Below are 22,899 nucleotides of genomic sequence, written 5' to 3'. Positions count from 1 at the left end.
TGGTCCGGTGCAGACAGAGTAGAGGTAAAATTTAATAGATCATTTCTGGTGTTTTGGATGATTATTGTGTTCCCCCTTGCAGCACTGCCATCATTTCATTATGCTACCGCTGTGCTGACTGCGGGAATGCCAATGTCTGCCGGCACAGCCAGCCCCTTCTGCATGAAGGGATGAAAATCCCCTCACAAAGACAAGAGCTGCCTGACTGGTGTAGTTGCAGCTCTGGAGCCAGGCTGAATGACAGCTTGCTCCAGAGTTTGCGATCTGCGCACGCTCGCAACAGCCAACAGTTCATTCTGAACCACTGGGTTGTACAAGCATGCGTGTCGCCGCCCACTACCACCAACTAATGCCCCAGCAGCCAGGACACCAGAAGGGGCATCAAAAATCTGGTGGGCGGCCCTGGGAATGCCACTGCCAAAGTATAATTGAGCGCCTTTTTCCATTCCCAGTCTGTGAGAAGGGGAGCCATCCTGCAGCCTGAACGGGCGGGAAACCGCTTGCTTAGGTCGGCCCATCTGCGATAGGAAAGTGTTAGAAAAGGGGTTAAAAATTTGGAGAGATAAAGTAAATTATAATCAGGTTAAAGGGTGGGTGTGGTTGGAAATTGGGAAAACCGGAATGGAAATGGAGAAAAGAGATGGGCAAACAGATATAAAAAAGGGGATGGGGGATGTGGGGAGAAATCCAAGAATACTAATAAAATAGAACATTCAGACAGTCATTTTCTTGATTCGGATTTTGTTAAGAAAAACTGAGGCAGAACAACACCCAAAGTGGACTTTTATGCATAACCCTAGACACTCCCTCGCCAGATCCTATTAGCTATCAAGATACTGCAAGCAAGAACTTGCAGGTAAGTGTTCAGTGTATATGAGCCTACACATATTCATTTAAGTGCATTTGGCTCAAGTGTCTTTCTTGTCATATGTTATGAATATCTATCTGTTATGAAAACATTTTTACAGTTGCTCCTAATTGCAAACACATGTAATAGCATGCATACATAGCTGTCATCACAAGTAATCAGCACTTAGGCTAGACTTGTAGCTGGAACAAGAGATACGGCTGAATAACAAGTACCTGAGAGATGCCCAGAGCTTGAATTGGACTGTGTGCGCTCGAGATTGGCACGCCTTTACTGTACATTGACTACGGCCTTTTTGCGCCCTATTACCTACCTGAAATTGTAGGCTGTAGAAAGTGTCCTTTGCGCTCAAAGATGAATTGAACGTAGCTGCCTTCTGGAGCATATGGTCCAGTTCTAAACATATGCAGAGTGATTTCGCAGATTGTATGTACAAAATCGTCGTTTACGGCATTGATGAATCAGACCCAGAGTGTTTTTATATTAAGTAGACAAATTTGCGTACAGTCTGCAATTTTTCAGTTCTTAAATGACCCTTTATGACATTAGTAGTGACAAAAGTTAAAGATGTACGTCATAGTTGTTCAAACAACTATTGACAGGGCCATCTTAACAACATTATGGGCCCCCGGGCAAAGTAGTGCACCGGGGCCCCTACATATATATATATATATATATATATATATATATATATATATATATATGTATAGAGATACAGATACTGATATAGATATATAGAGATAGAGATAGAGATAGATAGATGTACTTGCTCAGTGACCCTTGAAGGTTTTTTTTGCAGGTTTTTTCTTTTGCAGTATTATTTATTCTTTTTTATGATATTTATCTTTATTGAAGTTTTTAAGGCAGTTTCAACAGAGATTCACAAGAACAGATAAGTGGGTAACAAAACCACCTCATTAATACAAAATGTCATAATAACACATTCAAATAAATGTTATAATAGAAGAAGAAAGAGAGAAAAAGGAAAAGACAGAGACGGGGATAGGTAAGGGGGGGGGGCAATGTTTCCTAGTACAGATTATGTAAATAAACAATTCAAGTCCTAGCAAGGAGAGTAGGTGAGAGAACTGGTTTGTTTAAATGATTAAATTTATCGGAGTCCTGGAATTCAAGCCATGGGCTCCAAATGGAGTAATATTCAGTAACTTTATCAGCAGATGAAGGTAAAAGCTAATCTATAACTCTATAAAACTCCAATCTCTGGAACCACTCCCGGATGGTTGGTGGGTTAGGAGATCTCCAATGGGTTGGAATCACTGCTTTCGCAGCCGAAATCAGATAACGTAAAATGTTTTTTTTAAACCTGGAAATTGGAATGTCGATCTTGTTGAGAAGCCAGAAGGCGGGACTATCAGGAACATCATCTCCTAATATTTCAGCAGAGACCTCCATGACCTTGGACCAGAAAGGTCTGAGTGTCTCACAATCCCACCAGATATGCATAGTAGTGCCCCGGGCATTCTGGCATCTCCAACAGGAGTCAGAAACACCCTGGCAAAAGTTTGCTAGTTGGGCTAGGCACCTATACCATCTTGTTAGAACCTTGTAATTAGTTTCTATTATAGAGACACTAGCAGAACAAGCATGTGTGGTCTCAAAAATGGCTAACCAGTCTGCTTCACGGACCTGCTCTCCCAGATCTTGCTGCCAAGCAGTGGTGAATTTGGGTAAGGAGCTAAAAAGGTTTTCTATAAGTAGTTTGTAGATTTTGGAGAGCAGGTGGGTAAGACAGCCATCTGCTAGACACCATGTTTCAAACGATGTGAGGGCTCTAGTTATATCATTACGAGGTAATCCCGAGGTCAGGAAGTGCTTGATCTGGAGGTATCTCCAAATCTCCAATCCCGGAAGCTCCCATTTGGACTGGATCTCAAGAAAGGAGGACACACCGGTGGAATTTATCAGCTGGCCGACACGTGTAATCCCAGCACGCACCCATGTCTTAAAGGGGCCAGTTTGTATGCCTGGGGGGAAAAGAGGATTATCAAATAGGTGGGTCAGTGGTGAAATAATAGAGGAGAGGTGTGGAAGGATCCGAAGTCTGGACCATACTAAAATGGTAGGACCAATTATGGGGTGTCTGATGATAGGTAGTTTGCTTAACCATGGAGTAAATAGAGGTGAGGAAGGAAGGTATGATCCTTCAATAACGATCCACTGCTTCTCACTATTAGCATTTGACCACTCCAGGATCCTTCCCAGCATCACCGCATTATGGTATGAGGGGAAGTGTGGAAGTTGGAGTCCCCCTATGTGTTTACGTCGATATAAAATGTCATGTTTGAAACCGGGCCTCTTTCCCCTCCAAACAAAGTCTCTCAGCAATTTCTGTAGGTCATTAAACCATTTATTTGGTATGTGAATTGGAAGAGTCTGGAGGAGGTAAAGGATACGTGGGAGAATGTTCATTTTAATAATATTGATACGACCTATCCAGGAAAAGGCCTTGTTATGCCACTCTCCCAGATCCTTACGAAGTTTAGCCATGAGAGGACTAAAGTTAAGGTCGAACAGTTGCGTCAGATCTTTAGAAATAAGTATACCCAGATATTTAATATGTGATGGGTGCCACTGGAATGCAAAAGCCTGCTGGAGCCCTTCAACCACACGAGGAGCTAATAATAGGTTCAAAGCCACCGATTTTGAATAATTGATTTTGAAATTGGATAGAGAACCAAATCGTTGGAATTCTTTAACCAGATAGGGAATTGAAATGATTGGGTTGGTAACCACAGCTAGGAGATCATCTGCAAAAAGCGATAATTTATATTCCACTTTACCCACTACCACTCCTGAAATATCAGGGTTGGCTCTAATGGCCCTAGCCAGGGCTTCCATACAAAGTACAAAAATCAATGGTGAGAGTGGACACCCCTGTCTAGTGCCATTTCCAATCAAGACTGGATCCGAGTATATTTATTAGTATATATCCGAGTATATCCGAGTATTATTTATTCTAATTAAGAGCCCTGCCTATGGGGCCCCCTTGCCCGTGGGGCCCCCGGGCACCTGCCCATTGTGCCCAATGAAAAAGATGGCCCTGACTATTGATACTACTTAGGTATATTTAAAGAAATGACCATCTACAAGTGATAGATCTGGATTGACTGTGTACTGTATATTAACTTCTTAAATACTAAAGTGACAGAGTCTGCATCCAACACAGCTAGCAGACTGACCATCATAGAACTGTTTCTGACAGCAAGGCATGCATAAAAATTAAGCAAACATTAACCCAGTCTGACAATGTTTGAAATGTACAGTGATCAAAATAGCTTTTAATTGCACAGCTGTAAGATTTTTCCCCCAAAATGAAATAAACTCAGCATTTAGCAATAACTGTTTTGAATGTGGATGCTTTGATATTTGCAGCTCTATGAAATGCTGAGAAAACTTGGGTCTAAGGAAAATCTGGGGATGTATGAGGTAAAGACCACATACATTCCAGCTCTTTTTACTGTAAACTGCAGAAGCAGTATAAAAATGTTACCACATTAAAGGTTGAAGTGTCGGAAAAGGTAAGTATGTTACTGGCCTCTTTCCAGACTCACTGCTGTGCTAACCCTATTCCTTCAAGTGCTTTACATGTATTTAGCAGCAAAAACTGATGCTTGGCTCAGAAAGACAGATCAAGGTCAAGCTATGTTTTTTGTAATAAAAGCAAGCATTAGTAAAATATATATGTGTTTCCATATTGGCATATGACACAGTATTAAAATACATCAAACGGATTGTCCACTTTTCTCTCCTTAACCCCTTCCCAGAGTAACTAGAAGTAATTAGCTACAGTATATTTAGGTCACTGCAATCCAGTGTTGACCATTCAAAATCTTTGAACTGCGCTTTCTTCCAGGTTGTAAGATTTGATGAAATTCTGGGGGTCATTCTTTCATTCTATTATGGCTGACAGGAGAGAACAAGGAAGCTAGGAGATGTATAAAACACTGTAAATATTGTATCTTACAGTCCGGACCTGTCTAGTGGAATTGATAATAATGGGTACTGCTGGACTATGCTTAAGTACAATTAGCATACTTTAGGAAAATAACTCATTCTTGGGTGAAAGTTATAATAATAACATATAATAATAATATTAATAATAATAGCAATAATATATTTTGTAACAAGGTTGTCGATAAAAAAAGTAATTTCTGGTTGATTGCATATTTACTTATGTTATTTAAAAATCAAGAGTGTGGTTGTCCTTCAGTGCCTCTGTCAGTTACCTGCCATATCCGACCTGCATTGGTTTTGCTTAATAAAATGTACCATCTACAGTAAATAATGGAAGATGAACTACAACAGTGGTGGGTAACTAGTTAGCTTTTGTGGGCCACACAGCATGAGCTATCTGCTTGTGATGCTCTATTATGGTAAGTGTTAGGCGAAATGTAAATTTGACCTGACTGTTTCCATAGCCAGGGGTGTTGTTAGGATGTCAAAAGACCCGAGGCGATGCTCAGTGACATGTCAACATTAAGAGTAACTTACAGGGATATGCCAACAGTAGTAGTAATGCCCAATTTAATGTCAGCAGTGGTTGTGGAGCCTCACATTTTTTTAAAAGATGTGAAGATTGTACCACTGACTTCTAATGTGTCACTGCCAGTAGATACTTGGAAGATGGCAGTATATAGTTTTAATATTTTGCAAAATGATGTGGACACTGAGCACTGCTTAGAAAGCTCTAGTATCGACACTCATACTTCGGTCTTCCATCTTCTCTCCAAAATCCTCCCTCATTTGGCATGTGGAATCAGATGTAGGAAAAATAACGTAAGTGTTAGGAACCCCAACAGCCAGCAACGCAAAACCCGGAGTCTACTCAGAAGTCTGGTTTTCGCTGGAGCCCCTAGTGGTGGATACAGACTTGGCCGCAGACAGCTGAGGGTCGTGAGTTGCGCACTGACTGGGGAGAACCCAGTGATAGCGTACAGGAGCGATTAGCAGGGTGAAATCCAGGCAAGGGTCGAGGGCCGGCAGCAGACAGAATATCCAGTACACAAAACCGAGGTCAGAGGTCACAGGCAAATCAGCAGCGTAGGAGTCCAGGCAAAAAGCTCTAGGGGCACGGGCAATCAAATGAAGTCAGTAATCAGGCAAAGGTCGGCAAAAAATAATCAAATCCACAGGAGCAAGAAATATAGCAGGCTTATAGCAGCAAAGCAGGAACTATAACCGTCAGGAAGGCTTTGCCCCTTCCTGCCTTAAATACCTGCATGGTCCAATGGAAGAAAGGCAACCCCAAGATGAACAATCAGCCAGCTGGCTTCTCTTGCATCTGCGCACGCGCCCGGCTGTCTTGAATGCTGGAGCGCGGCGCAGCACAGTGGATGCATCCCGACCGTTGCCTTGGCAACGTGACGTCCCGGTCGTCATGACGACTGGGACGAGAGGGCAGAGAGTCGTGGCGGTGCCCGGATCTGCTGCGGCTCATGACAGTAAGGATAAAAATCATCCCATAGTCTTACTACTCCATGGGCTCATATCATTTGAACCTTGTCCAAAAGAAAGACTCCTACAACACTGGCTTATTTCTCCATTTCAGTGTTTGTGCGTAGCCCAGTGTGTAGCTGCTTTCTCTCATACCCTCTGAGGTCTTGTAGTTGTTTCTATGAGTGGAGTGGAGACCTTAGCAATTTCATTTTTGTTAATAACAGTTTCCTAAATAAGGATGACTTGCTAAAACAGGGGGAGTTCCCTGTAGATCTGGGGGCACCATGCCTAAAATATAGTATCTTATATTTAAATGTAAACTCTACCTTTCCTTGCACTGCTTATGCCATTCACTTTCACATACAGCTGTATAGATGAACTTTTCATGGTAACTGTAGGTGTTATTATTTGTCATTTACCTATGTATAACATTATCACCAAGCATTGATAGTGGGATGTGACTGGCCCATATCAAAATGGGAAAAATAGGTGGGAAATTTAGCATGGAAGTGTGTGCTGTTAACAACATACTGTGTGTCAAATAGGGTATGAGAAATTGTACTGGGCAAGCTCTTTCTTTTTCAGTATGTAAGAATGAATGGTACATTCAGAGAAACAAATGTCATTAGCTACACAAAACTTTTCTGACCTTGAGACTGTATCAAGAAAGCTAATTTGTAATTTTTAATTTTACAAAAGAGCCAGTCTGCCTGTGATCAAGTAATGTTAAACTATAAAAATAATACGTTTCAAATATGGGTTCATTTAAACAATGATAATGTGATTCACTGTGGTTTACCTAATTGCTTAATATTTGAATAGTTGACTTTAGTGTATTATTTGCACACCTTCCTAATTACATTCCCTTTTTAAATGGTCATAAATTTTAATCATTAATATTAATAATATTGATCAAGACATAATATAAAAATACCGCTCTATATATTGATATATGGATATACCAATTCCGATATTAACATACCAACCCCTTAGTAAATATCTGCTCAATATATTTCCTCTAAAACAGTATTACTTGGCTGTTTGTAACAACAGTGTTTCCTCTGGTAAGCCCCATGAGAATATGTAATAAACAGACCTGGACAGCTTTTAACTCATTTAAAAAGAAAACATTTGCTAGTTGGTGGTGCACTGATGTCTTCCTTTCAGAGAGCATTGATTGTAGCATCTCCTCTGTTGCTGAGTGATGCCTCAATGAAGACATTATGATATTTCAGGGTTTCCTCTTTCTAGGATGCAATCTTTAATTTATCACTCAATTCTATAATACAGTCCCTGCCCTCTACTGCTGAATGTTACTTAGCATCCACTTTGCATTGCCGATTAATATGATGGTCTGAAGTCGTTGCTGTAATAGTTGAGGGCTATTTTTCCCTCCTTATATTCCTTTTCAAACCTCTGGATGCTGCATTTCATGTAAATATATCTCAGTCTTTTAACATTTCTGTTCAATAAAACCGTTTTGTCCCCAAATATAATAATATAGTCTTTACTACTTCTTATTTTCTTTTATTTTCTCTTTCCAGTCAATCAATTCTTCTGCTATCCACTTATATTGCTGACTAACATTTATTTTTATTAAATCTATTCTCAACTCTCTTTATTATTATTTTCTCTGTAAAAGCTTAGATGTTGTCATTGTTTACCTATTCTGTCCCATCAGTAATGATGTTTCAGCCTTCCTTATCTCAGTCCTCATTATACTTTCCACAAATTTCTCTATTATCTGCTTTTTTGTTTTTAACTGTTAAAACTCTGGCTACATTAGCCTTCCTTGTATTGGCTTTGCATGGTGTGAAACATGCCCGCTCGTGCTCTGATTGGCATGCATGCTGTCTCTCCTTTTCGTTTCCTTTTCCCTGTCTTGAGATTACAAAAAACAGAATAAAAATATTCTTGCTGCAGTGTAGTAGTTGCTCGCAAACTTCTCTTTATCTTTCATGAGAAAGCGAGGAGCATGTTATACCTCTTGTCTACGTACCCACTGCTCCTACTGTCCTATACACAAATTGGTTCAGCGATGTGTAGGGCTTGTACCATCAAAGTTAATAAGGGCATGTTTCTGTGTACAGATGAGATTCGCTACTATGTAGCAAAGCATCAGATTTATGTAACTACACTTTGTGAGTTGATTTATTGGCCACAAAACATTGACGGCATTCAAACTTTCCTGAAATCTTTTTTTTTTTTTTTTTAATTTCTATTGATAACATAAGATGAACTAAGTACACCTAACCGCAAACAGGGATAGGTCATGGATAATAAGGGGTACACATTCTGAGAAATAAGGGGTACAAGCTCAGAGAAATGCTTTCCTTCCTCCACCAGGGTCTTTCTTATTTTACTATATTGGCTTTTAGAGGTCACCTCTACACTTTTAGCAGATTGATAGTATATGGGTTCAACATATATAGCAACACTACACCAAAATTGTTCAATAATAACCAGAAATGGTAAATTGTGCTGGGTAAAAGTGTTTATCGAGATATAAAGACCTAGAACCAAATCAGTTCTCTCATACCAAGTTGTTTTTTTCTATGAAAATGACTTCCTTTGTAACCTTTTTAATTCCCATATTACAATAGATTAGAACATTTGTATGTTATCACCTCTCATCCTTCTATGTATACGAAATGCTCGAAATATAATTAATTCATAGGAACTGTGATTTTATTAAGTGTTTCCAAATTCCTCAACCTTCCCCGCAGAGCTGTGTCTTGGTGACAGGAATTTAAAATAGCCCATAATACATCATTTTAAATCATTAGAAGCTCATTAATTTTATCAGTACACTGGACTGCACCCTACCGTGATTGATTTCACAGAGTACAAGGCTACTGAAACATTTTTATAAAGTGTATTGATTAGTTTATGTATTAGGCTAACATTGTAACTGACTTAAATACCAAATATAACTAAACAACAAAGACACTTGCATGACTAATATTAATAAATCAATCACCACAGTAAGTACACAAGGTTCTTTATTATTTTGGAATGAATCATGGCTCTGGTGTCTAGATCACCTCTATTGTGTTTTTACCATGCTGTTATCATGGAGACATTTTATCTATTGTGAAAAAAAATCTGTGGAATTTTTAATGGATTAATAATTTAAAACTTATCAGCCTGTCATTGTCTTCCTTTCAGGTGTTTATTTTTTCTGCATTTCTATTAAATGAGTATGGTGATAGTATTTATAGCATGCATTTCAGACCTTAACACATAAAATGAAAATATTTTGAGTTAAGAGCAAATAAAAGAAGCAAGTTTGCACCTTGGCAAAACCATGGTGCATTAGAGGGGGAGGTAAATTTAAAATGTAGGGATAGATTTATAGTTGGGATTCGGCATGTCATAGAGCACGTTTAATTTCAGTGTAAAAATAAAGCTTTAGCTTTCAAGTATCTGTGTGCTACATGAAAAAACAGCCAGTATTTTCCTTGTGTGCAAAAAAATCAATCAATGTGTACCCCTTGCCTTGTAACATGGTTTGACCAGGTGCAAACTTGCTCCTTTTTTTTGCTTTGCTTCTAACTCAAAATCAGGCCCATCGTCAGGGCTTGCATATATTATGATATAAAATAATAATAAAAAAATTATTCATACCATATTTTGGTACCAAGTCAAAGCTCATCAATTCCATGATTTCGTACACTTTGATTTACACATCCAACTTGTAGTTGTGCATGGTAAATGGAAATTATCTTAAGAGCATCTCATGAGTAATTTGAGGGTTTGTTTGCCTTGCTCTGACTCAACAGATGTATCATTTAGAAAAGGCTTAGAAAATGTTGAACTTGGTAAGACTTGTGTCTTTTTCAACCTTATGCTGAAACTATGTAAACATAAAGTGATAGTAGAACTTACAATATGAGGAGTCATAAGATTGCTCAAGAGCTTACATGCATTGAAAAATAAATATTTGTACTACCTGCCATTGTATTCTACAATATACATCTATATACAGGTAAGGAACATGCTGAAAATCACTTTAATCTTTTTGGATTTAAAAAAAATGGATGTTTATTGAGGAGTATGTTGCAACTTAAAATTACAGGTTAGGCATGCAGTGACCAACTCCTTCCCTTATCTATTCATACCAAGACGTTCTCATTGTCAACAAGTTAGTGTCAGTTTTGAACATTTAAAATGAGTGGCAATAGAAAATAAAATATATCAAATAGCACCACTTGGTAGACTATCTGAATCACTGTAAACTGGTGTTAGAATTGTCTCAGAACTGAAACTTTATTATGTGTTCCTGCATTGGAACTGTTTGAGGAACTTAAAAATGAGCCACTCCTACATCTTTATCCAGGGTTACAAAAGATCAGGGCTTAGGTTATGCTGGAACACTCAGAGACACAGTTTCTAAGCTTATTTTGACTCCATAGTCTTTATTGTTTAAATGATCATTTCTAAGGTCCTCCAGTCATATCTCAAATGTTTTTGATTTCCATTTCTTACTATAAATTGTTTACATTCAAGTGACTTTCACTAACTTACATCTTAAATGATGACGTTTTATACAAACGGATACATATTTGTGAGTAAGCTTGAAGATGGGTATAATTTAAAACACATCTATAACTAGCTCATATGGGCTGGGTCATCTTTACCTTCTGTTTCATATCATTGTATGTAATTTGCTTGTGCCATGATGTTCTCAATATACAGCGCTGTGTAGTATGTTGGCATTTTCATAAATAATGGCTAATAATAATAACTACCGGTGGCCATGACACTAACAGGGGCATATTCAATTGGCCATATTACTGTTAAAAGTAACGCGGCCTGCGCATTATTACCGCTATTACGGTAATAGTGCGCGTAATTACCGTTATTACGGTAGTCCTAACGCCGGCATTTTGCTCACAGCTCCCAGAGCTGTGAGCAGAAATCCGGGTTAAAAGTACCGTAATAACGGTAATTACGCGCACTATTACCGTAATAGCGGTAATAGTTTTAACCCGGCGGTACTTTGGGGGAATTGAATCCCCCCCTACGACTTTAACTTTTATGTTTGGATCATGTTAATTATTTGCTAACTTATTGTTTTATGCCTAAAATACAATGAAAACCCTGCAGATTTCCAAACACATAAAACAAAATGTATGGATTAAAAATAAAGTATTAGTTAAGTGTGTTTTTATAAGTAATATTTACATAGTGTGATTACACCATAAAGAATCTGCTGTTTAGAAAATTAGGGTTGTTTTTGAAAATATTATAATTGGAACATAAAATACATATATATACTACAGTTATTAGAAATCAAATAGCATATAACCCCAGAATGACATTGTTTTGAAATGCTTAATTCAAGTGGAACCGGTGTGACTGTGGGTGGTAGGAGAAACTGATTGTAATATTAACATATTTATACTTGATTATGAACTGATTAGTTTGGACAGGTAGCAACAGGCATGTTGTTGATCAAAGAATCATTCTTTATGTTATGACCCTGATAGTACCTTTCAGAGATCAGCCAGTTCTTTCTGGTGAATTTAATACTTAGTAGAAAAATACAGCACTTGGCACTCAAGATGTCTCAGCTTGTTCTTATAAACTTTAAATATTTAAAAACATGGTGTTTTGTTTTACATATATTTATATAACAATAAATAATATAAATAATATATATATAAATAAATAATAAAATAACAATAGGTATCTAAAAAACACTGTGAGTGTGAATGTGCTATATTTCCTGTATGGAGAGTGACTGGCTGCAATACTATTTACTTCTGCCTCATTTCCTCTTTTATGTTCTGTCAGAATGAATTGTCAGCAAAGGGTTTTTTCTCTTACGTGAGGTGAAAAGTGCATGTTTAAGTATTTTGATAAATTACTTCTAATTGCGCACTTCTAAAAAACTGAAACAAACAAAAACCCAGCCATTTGAGTATGTAATACTACAGTCATAACTGACAGATGCTATCAAGCAAAAAATTAATTAGGACATAAAGTAAATTCTAAATATTGGTGTATGTGGTCACTTGGTCAGCATTAGTGTGGATAGAATATTTATAATATTGCTTTGAAATAATGTAATACATACTTGCTTACTTTTTGGGACCGCCTCCTGGTCCTGCCCCTTGCTGCACAACAATACAATTTGCCCACTTTCAGGAGAGTGGCCTACTCTGTCTCTCACCAAAATTTGGGAGTCACCCAAGCATTGCGGGATAGTAGACAAGTATCATGTAATAACATAATAATCTTATTGCTACCATGAAATAATTGACCCTATATGTAAATATTGTATGATTCCTCTGCATTATGTTTGTGTTATGGAGCTAAAATAACTGATGACCAAATAGTAGACATATTTCATTAATATATTTGGCAGCAGAAAATATCCAGTTTCCCTTCATTTTTATTCAATTGATCTTAGTGGTAGTAAATAAATGTGGCAGATAGAATAAGAATGCAGGAATACAGTAACAATTTAACATCCTCATGATGCAGGAATTATACATTTGTGACCAAGTTAAATTTTACACTTTCCATTAAATTCCTAATAAAATATGAACAGCTTTGTGTATACTAATTGTACATTATTTTAAAGAGTTCATAGCACATACTTTCTTTTGGTAGCATACGCTAATATACAGTATACCCTTTTTATTTATTTATTTATTATACATGTGTTTTTGCATATATCTCTAAATGTATTTTCCTGTTTGTCCTGACTTAAGGGAACCCAAATGCATGTGATATATTCAAGTTCTGAGTAAGGAAGTATTTCCCACCCTTCATTTCCCTTACATACTGCATATACTAGTTAATGGTGTTTATGTCATATAAGGGAAGAGGGCAAACACAGTTTTTAGGTGCCTGCCATGTTCCACGGTGCTTGTCACATGTCCTCTGGTGGCATGGCCCCCTTCTCAATAGGCCCTGCGTTATTTTCAGTCCCAGGAATATGTGGCCCCTAACCTGGCACTGATTTCTCTCATTACATGAGTGTACCTGCCCTAGCTTGCTACAAAATAAATAAATCACAAGTCACTCTATTTATGGATTTGTCCTTCCTTCCTTCCTCCCGACAGTTATGGTGACCAGTGTGAAGTAGCCCTGAGCTTAAAAACACAGGGCTAGGGAAGCAGGCCAAGAGGTACAGAGAGTGAGGGAATAGTAAGGAGGGTAATATTATTAACAGAAAGAGAGGGGGGATGTGAGGGAGCTCCGGCAAGGGGGAGATGATTAGTTCAGTCTTGTAAAACTGAATTTAAGAAAGCGCTGGGACATCCAACATAAAATGCCCGAGAGACAGCAGGGGACACGACACATAAGGGAAGGGAAGAGGTCAGGGGTTGAAAGATAGATTTGGGTATCATCAGCATAGAGGTGCCACTGGAGCCCAAAGGAGTGGATGAGGTCACAAAGGGAGAAGAGCAGCAGGGCAAGAATGAAGCCTTGAGGAGCTTCGACAGGAAAGGGAAAAGGGGGGATGTGGAGTCATGTGTAGAGACTGAAAATAAGCGGTTGGGGAGGTAAAAGGAAAATCAGGAGAGGACAGGGTAACAGAGCCCTATAGATTTTTCAGTTTGCAAAAGAAGGGAGTGGTCAACGGTGTTAAGTGGAAAAGATACCCCCAAAATGACTCTATAAAATTAGATACCAAGATTTTTACCTCAGGGTTTCCTGGGAATTCTGAACCTCTGGTTTTTGCTGGTAACAATTTACATTTTTTTCCACTAATGCACAAGTAAAGGGGATAAGCAACTTGTTTATTAGGATAAAGGCCTATGGCTGGACATTGGGACTACTGGGTAGTATTTGTAAATGATTTTCTCGCAACATTGATTATGGAATAACCATAACATTATGTGGCTTAAGTGTAGCAAAGAAAACAATTGGGATAGGATGCAAGTTGGAAAATATAATACAATAGCAATGTCAAAATGAAATCACAGTTGCATAAAGTAAAATGGACATTAGCATAAAATAATAATGCTGTAAGAATACACGGTTAGGGGCAATAGTGAAATGATAATGGTACAAATACAATGTAATAATGATAACTCACAATCTGTATCAGGCTAGGACAAACAGTTCAGTCTTTGGGGATGTCTCTGCTTAGAGCATACTTTAAAAAACTGCAGAAAACAAAAATAAGGATTATAATCCCTATATATGTCTCATTTGTTCCTGTAATGGCAGGCAATATGTCCAAAGTTTGGGTTAATGTGAGATTCAGCGCACTGTTACTTTACAGATGGGGGTAGATGTAGTAAAAAGGGGCAGAGAAGTCTTTAAATGTTAGTCACTACTAAATGTGTGTTAGGTGAGGGTAGAGTAGTACCAGCAGTGTCCCTCTGTCTCAGACTGTCCCACTAGCAAATTGCTTTGGGTGTGTTGCAGTGCAGGGTTAGGAAGATTACTCAGCAGGTTCTCTTGGTGTGTGTTTCTCGCCCTCTTTTAGAATCACACTCTAACAAGTATTCAGCTACATCTCCCATGCTTGAGGATAACACATGTGTTTGCTTGACTCACTGTTTGTATACATGAGAGAACTCACAATGACACAATGGGCCTGATTCCTTAAGGATCTTAACTTGAGAAACTTCTTATTTCAGTCTCCTGGACAAAACCATGTTACAATGGAAGGGGTGCAAATTAGTATTGTTTTGCACATAAGTTAAATGCTGCCTGTTTTTTCATGTAGCACACAAATACTTGATAGCTTATTTGTACACTGAATTTAAAGTTGATATCTGTGTGCTACATGAAAAAACAGTCAGTATTTAACTTACGGGCAAAACAGAATTCTAATTTGCACCCCTTCCATTGTAACATCGTTTTGTCCAGGAGACTAAAATAAGAAGTTTCTCAAGTTAAGATCCTTAATGAATCAGGCCCAATGAGAGCACATTTTGGCTTGAAGGGGCAATTTTTCCATAGCTAATTCTCTGGCGCCATGCTCTCATTGCAGATGTTCTAATGTGGTAAAACATTAGTAATACTCCAAAAAAACTCCAAGTAGAGAACTAGACCCCTCAGGTTGTTTGTTCTTTGGATATATTGAAAACTATGAACCTCAACATTTTTGCTGAATGCCAATTCAGATTTGCTATTATTAAGTAATGCTTCAGTTTAGCAATGTGTGTTTCACACAGAGGGCCTCATTCATTAATACATTGAGTATAATGCACACAATTACATTGTGCATGCCTGGTACCAGACCATTTGTCACCGAATGCAGCAACATTCAATTGACCTTTGAGCACAAAGACACTTACTACAGCCTACGATTTCAGGGGCAGAGCGGGGAGGGGAATGGGTGGATGCACATAGTCAATGTACAGTAAGGGCCTGTCAAGCTCTATCACATGCAGCAGCGTCCAATTCAAGCTTCGGGCATCTAATAGGTACGTGCATCAGTTGTAACACTTGCACCAGCTACAGGGCTAGTCTAAGTGACAGTTACTAATGATGATGACTGAGTATACATGCTAGAACAGACCATCACAGCATATTTTCAAATGTTGTACTATAGTGGTTTTAATATTGTCTTGGTTAGTAGAGATTTCGTTCCCATAGTACATTTTTTTCCATATTTATAGATTAACAATATTTGTTAGCAACGTATTATCAGATAGTTTGCACATTTAAAGTTGATCTCTTGTTTGGGGATTCTAATGTGGATAGGGCAGATGAAGCAACGTGCCTAAAATGTTGTTGCTGAGCTAGGGAAATGCTTATTTTTTACTGACTGCCTAACCATGTACTTGGTTAGATTTAAATTTAAAGGGAAAGAAGAATGTAAAATTACAATAAAGATGTATTTTTGATATATTACCCTAATTTCTCTCCTTGTCTAGAAACATTATTTAATGTGTGTATGCTATGTACAAATGCACACATTTATGCACAGGCCTGGATGGGATGGATGCTCTTTACAATGATATCAAATATATTTTCGAATATGTTTTTGCTACACATCCAGCAATTTTTATGTGTACACTTCTTTTTTGTGCTGGGAAATAAATGGTAATAGTGTATTGTACAAAGAATATTAAGCATAGAGGACCTACAAGTCCTAGTACCCCTGGCAGCCTTTGACCGCTTGGAGATGCTGGTCATTGTAGAACTACATGTCAGCAGGCCCATGACAACCCTCCAAATGTTTAGTATTTTAATGAAAATTAACATTCCCAAAATCGCTATGTTATCTCATTATTATTCTCCTAAATCGAAAAGGAATCTTCTTTGTTTAATCCTGAAGTGGTTGAATTAGAGTAAAAATAAAAATAGACTTGCTTACAGCTACTAGTATAAATATTTCTAATTACGCTTGGTTCTTTATACAGATCATTATGTTGTTCAGGTAGACTAATGGCTCTGTTCATCATTTTACTGCAGACATTTCTCAGTGGACTTAACAAAAATAGGTTCATTGAAAGCTGGACAATGTCTTCTTTAAGCTGGGGACCAGCAGTTTTGTAAGTTTATTAAAGAATACAAAATACCAACCTATACTAGCAGAGCCAATAAACTGCAGAGTTCACATTATTTTATCAACAGTGCCAACCTGATTAAACCGACAACAGAACCAAACTCAGTTTATATTCAGACCATATTCTAACCCCAGCTACTTAAAGAACAAGGTTAAACAAGGTTAAATTCAGCTTTCAGGGTGTAGGTAGAGGAGACAGAAAATGACCATGGGCTTCAGGCTTCAAGAAGCCTATTTATCTGTTAGCATAGAGCTGACCTAATGAATAGAATCTTTAATAGTAAGGGCATGGAGTCTGAATTAGTGAATAATGTCAGTTCTGCTGTCACTCATCCTAAAAATGGCAAATGTTAAAATGAGTTTGTTTTATACAGCATTTTCTGACTGTGGTAAATCAGAATGTGTGCTGTCTGTAAAAAAAAATCAAGTGAAACACTCTTTATTCTCTGTCTACTCCAAACAGGGACCTAACTATATTTGTCGGGTTTAGTGCCAGATAAGCAGTGGTCATGAGGAAGGGATGCGGCTGGTGCGACCTCCCAGGACACAATGCCAAGGGGGCAGCACAGCCACCCACTATTTGCCCCACAGGTATACATACAATACATGCCACATGGTAGCACTGTAGAGTACAGCACTGAATTGGCTCCAGGCCAAAAAGCCATGACAATTAAGAAAGATGCCCGACTCCATGCTCTCTGACATAAAATAATTACTTCATGATGCTGTCAGTGGAGAGGAGCCAGTAAGATGTAGCAAGTGAGGAGAAAAAGAGAAGCCGTAAAGTAAGATTACTGCTGGCCTTGGAGAGAACAAGGAGAAGGATGGGGTTTATATGGTTCTCAAGTGCAGCAACTGTACAGGATTTTTGTTTGAACATTGCAAAAACTGGGGGCCAAATTGAAGAAAAACTGCAGGCTATGGGTCATCATTGCAATAGGTATGAATGATGCTGCCTTTCCTGTATTTATTAGTATTTACCGAACTCAGATAGGCCTGCTTCGTCATGGTGATCTTCATCTGACAATCCACCAATAACAGAGCTGGTTGTACAGGTCAATGCGTGATGTGGTCAACAGAAGAGCAGAACAGCAACAAGGTAAGCAATGCTGGTGTGCAATCTCTGTATACTACTGTAAAGCATTAAAAATAATAATAATATAACAGTGCTTAATAGGAGGCTTGTTTATTAACTGTAAACATAATTAATTCAATGATGGACTGGTTTACAGGAAGGAAGCATAATTGTTTAATATGGTTGCTATAAATTTAATTTTGAGGCTTTTTGAAGGGAAATAGATATAGTTATTAAATGTGAATGATATTAAGTTAATGTTAGGGTGGGATGGCTTAAGGAGACCTATTTATTGAACAAAATACACTATAAATTTAATGATGGTTTCTTCTTCTGATGAATGTAGTGGTGTAAAGCACACTGACACTGGACTGTGAAGCAATGGAAACGTGTTCTGTGGAGTGACTAAACACACTTCTCTGATTGGCGTTAGCTGCCTAACTGCATTGTGCCATTATGTGAAGTTTGGTGGAGGAGGGATAATGGTATGGGGCTGTTTTTCAGGGTTTGGGCCGGGCCCCTTATCTGCAGTGAAGGGCAATCTTAATGCTTCAGCATACCAAGTCATTTTGGACAATGCTATACTTCCAACTTTGTGGCAACAGTTCGGGGAAGTCCCTTTTCTATTCCAACATGACTACGTCCCAGTGCACAAAGCAAGGATTACAAAGACATGGTTTGATGAGTTCGGTGTGGAAGAACTTGACTGGCCCTCACAGAGCCCTGACCTCAACCCCATCAAACACATTTGGGATGAACTGTAATAGAAATTGTGAGCCAGGCCTTCTCATCCAACATCAGTGCCTGACCTCATAAATGCTCTACAGAATGGCACAAATTTCTACAGAAACAGTCCAACATCTTGTGGAAAGCCTTTCAAGAAGAGTCAACGCTGTTATCGCTGCAAAAGGGGACCAACTCCATATTAAAATATATGTATTTGAATACAATGTCATTACTGTCCCTGTTGATGTAATGGTCAAGTGTCTGAATACTTCTGTCCATATAGTGTATTTGATTATCAGTGTAAATTTTGGCATGTACAAATGTCAAATAAAAATGTATATGTTGTATAAACCATGTTTACAAACTGAACACAAAGCATATATGAAAAGGCATGTTCAGTGTGAGCATGTGTTGTGTATAAATTAGAATTTTTTTATATTTTGCCAGTAGCCATTTTAAAATGAGGTGTTATAATATATTTTTTCAATTGAATACATAAATTAATCCTTGTCTGCTGGCTAGCAGCAACACCAAAAGCTGTTTGACATCTAAAGCCGCATACTACATTTTACTGCTCACACACTATGTACAAATTTAGCCCCTACCCAATATGTAACCATTTAGTGGACACACCCTCTTACCATCCTACAGATTCTTTCTGTTCGATGGGTCAGGTGTATGTCACCATCTCTGAATACACAGCTATTTAGCACTATTGTATACTCACAAGCACTTACTGTTTAGCTCTTTTCCCACTAGGCAGTAACTATAAACTACTGTTGTCAAATTCATCAGGGAGTATTAATGTAGACAGAGGACGGCCCACACCAAGCCTAGCCTATTCTTCTTCTTTTTTAATTACACCTTAAGATTTCAGGTTCAATGGGTGATGTAGGAGCACTGACTTATTTACAAGATGAAACAAAACTTAACACAATGAGAAAAAGTTTACTGGAACTAAATACAATCTGCTTGTAGACTACACTGTTATTTTCAAATTGTGCTTTTTGAGACAATTAAAATTTAGTGAACTGGTAAAAAAAATAATTGTTACCAATTAGTTGGATCGGATCATGAAATCTAAAAAATTGGACCAGGAAATGTCTTGGTCCAATGGCCTAAACAGCATTTTCGTGTAAAACGTGACTGTACAATTACAGTAGGTGTCGCCACCCTCCATCTTTTTTCTCTCTTTAGTGCCACTTGTAAATGGGAGCGAGGGAGAATATTTTTTTAGCATTGTTTTTCCATTCTTGTGACTTGAATGTGTAGCTCTTTTGTTTTTAGATTCAATAGATCCAATAGCTTAGTTATTAGTTACACACCTAATATTGAAGAGCTGACATTCTAGGTTTTGTTCCCTCATGAGCGTGAGTGACTGCTTTTACAAAGCAAGCTATACATTTGCTTATTGGCACCATTTACATAGAGTCGTCCATTTGTTGTATTGGATACATTCTTGGTGCTTTTTTGAAAAGTTGTAGATGAAAAACTGTTGTTAGCCAGGGATACTTTCTTTTATTGCTTTCGCATTTTCAATTACAGTTTGGAAGACAATTAACCTATACGCCAGTGTGAAACCCTCAATGTCAGGATCTGCCTTCACTAATACTGCAGCATTGCCTCAGGATGCTGTTTTGTCTCGGCAGCTCCTGTCTCTGGGACTATGTTGGACTTGATATTATTGTATTTACCTTGCAGTACCTCTGACTCACCAGAGGTGTTGCTATTGTGCCTATTATCTCATTAGCAGGGGTTAACCTGCTGCTCCTGGTAATTACTGCTCCTATTCTCTCCCTTTTTTTGCCTGCCTCCCTCAGTTCACCTTTGCTGGTCATTAATGTAGTTCTTTCTGATGTTGTTGTTTCCATTGCTACTCTTGTTACTTCTCCTGTTCCCTTGGACTACTACAAGCTGCTAGCCGACATCCCTGTTCCTGGTTTCATTCCACTCAGCCTGGTCACCTGCACCAGCTGTTTCTCTGTTATTACCTGCTTCTAGCCTCACCCAGACATACATTGTTCAGACATGAAACCTGAACCAGTCACTGTAGAAATCTTAAAAACTTAATCTGCTGTAAACCATAACTGTAGTTCTGCATTTATTTTAAATGGTGTAACCCAACCTAGGGCATCTCCCTTGAACATGATCAAAATCAGGCCCATCTTCAAAGAATAAGGCGTCACTGGGTCACAAGGTTTCCTCCAAGTTAGTGTTAGACAAATGTGCTGTAAAAAATACAGGCTGAGCAATAGATATAGCTGCCTGTAGTTCATCCAAACTGGAGTACATTATAGTTAACTGAGTTTAGAATGTTTAGATGGCTTTTACCAAAGTTGGTTCAGTTGGTGCAGCAGGGGCCCCAGCGGGGTCCACAATGCCAAATTATTATGTAATTGTTGCTGAAAATGAATTGTGCAGCTAGTACTCTGAGAAATGGACTAGAGTGTGGTGGCAATGCAGGGATCAGAAATAGGGACAACAGGAGTGCACCTACAAAGAGAGACTTTCACAGTGGATAAAAGTAATAATTGAGTATATTTCATATTGAATGTCCATAGTAAAACTTGTGCTAGTAATTTAGCACCAGAAATCAGGGTAATGCTCTTCAGCAAGTAGTGTGCTATGAAGTTTGGAGAATGTCATATTTTAATGTCTGAAAGTAAACTATACCCATGGTCAAATGGTAAGACAAGGGTCTGTGACCCAGGTTATCAAGACATAAGACGAAATTCTAATAGCAGAGCAACGGGCCTGATTCATTAAGGAAAGTTAAGCAAAAAATTGAGTAAGTTTTCTTACTGCAAATTAGTTTATTATTTTGCACATTAAGGAAAATACTGTTTGTTTTTCATGTAGCAAACAAATACATTATAGCTTATTTGTACACTGACATTTAAACTTGATCTAGGACATACCATACCCAAAATATAAATCAGCCATCAATTTTAAATTTACCGCCCTCCTCCAATGCAACATGGTGTTGCCTTACTTCAATGCTTAACTTTCCTTAATGAATCAGGCCCAGTGTTAGTAAATGCTGGCAGCGATGTCTCTATATTTAGCATATATATTGTTATAGACATAGGGGCAATATCAGAGAACAATAGGAGATCTCAGAATAGTAGTCATTAACAGTCCAAGGGTCTGGTACACAATGTAACATCTGGAGCAGTGGAAATGCGAGATACTGTGACAGGCACACAATAATCTGGAAACCCAGTCATCAGTGTACCAGGTTAACATAGTGTTTGATGCATGCCCTGAGTTGATTATGCTAGCACTGATATAAAAAAGCCATCATAGTGCCTAAGCGCTGTTTGCACATAACAGTCAGATCAGAACATGCTGCCGAACGACAGACCCCAGAAATGAGCATTCCCAGCTTACAAGCCAATCACCAAAATGTGAGTGATATTTGAACTTCATGGCAAGATGTTTGAAATTATAGACTTTGAGAGTAAACCCTATATAAACATGTCTGCTAAGGTTGTTGTGGTATGTGATAGTTATTTATAAATTCAAAGTCAACTTTTACATAAAATATGAAATGAAATACAAACACATCATAATCTATTGCTTCCTGTTTTATAAATTTAATGGGAATCCTTTTTCCTGCAGTAAGTAATATAATTGGAAATTACAAATAAGTAATGTGAATAGATGGCTGCAACTTGATATTACATAACTGCAATGCTAAAGAATGGAATACAGTCATCTGGGGTCAATATACTAGCAGCCAATCAGAAGCTGCTAGATAGTGTTGCTAATGGTCATCATCATTATCTTGTATCTTTACACCAACCCTCAAGTACTTATGCTCAGCAACAACGAATTATGTTACATCTCCAAGGTACATGCTACACCTATGTGAACAACCTCTTATTGCACTCAGCTGTTTTGTCTCACCTTTCATAAGTGGGCACAAGTCTAAGAGATGCAAAAACATTGAAATGCAATAAAAAATACATGTGTTCATGGACAAATATTGACATATTGTAAAGTGCTACGGAACTTGCTGGCACCATATAAATAAATGATGATGATGACGATGAAAGATGGACATATTCACAACTTAATCAGGCCCTTTATACATATTTGTCTTTATTAAAGGTATGTCATAGTTATAGGACCCAATTACATAAGTATCTATTATAATTTTAATTATAACCATTTTTGACCTGATGTTATTTAATATCTGCATAGAGATGCAAAGCATTTGTGTGCAAAAATCATTAGTGTAAGAGTCAATGGGTCAATGGCGGATGTGGTTGGACAATTAAATAT

General features: G+C 38.0%; 1 long non-coding RNA gene across 1 annotated transcript in view; it reads left to right on the top strand.

Annotated features, from left to right (window-relative positions):
• The first annotated feature begins 254 nt into the window (after positions 1-254).
• The window catches only part of LOC142142839 (uncharacterized), a 49,054-nt gene continuing 26,409 nt past the window's right edge, over positions 255-22,899 (top strand). Inside the window, exon 1 of the long non-coding RNA XR_012689352.1 lies at positions 255-856. This is a non-coding gene — a long non-coding RNA (uncharacterized LOC142142839). The remainder of the gene's footprint in view (positions 857-22,899) is intronic.

The sequence above is a fragment of the Mixophyes fleayi genome, chromosome 3 (assembly GCF_038048845.1).
Source record: "Mixophyes fleayi isolate aMixFle1 chromosome 3, aMixFle1.hap1, whole genome shotgun sequence".
NCBI lineage: Eukaryota > Metazoa > Chordata > Amphibia > Anura > Limnodynastidae > Mixophyes > Mixophyes fleayi.
This window is presented reverse-complemented; position numbering and strand designations above follow the sequence as displayed.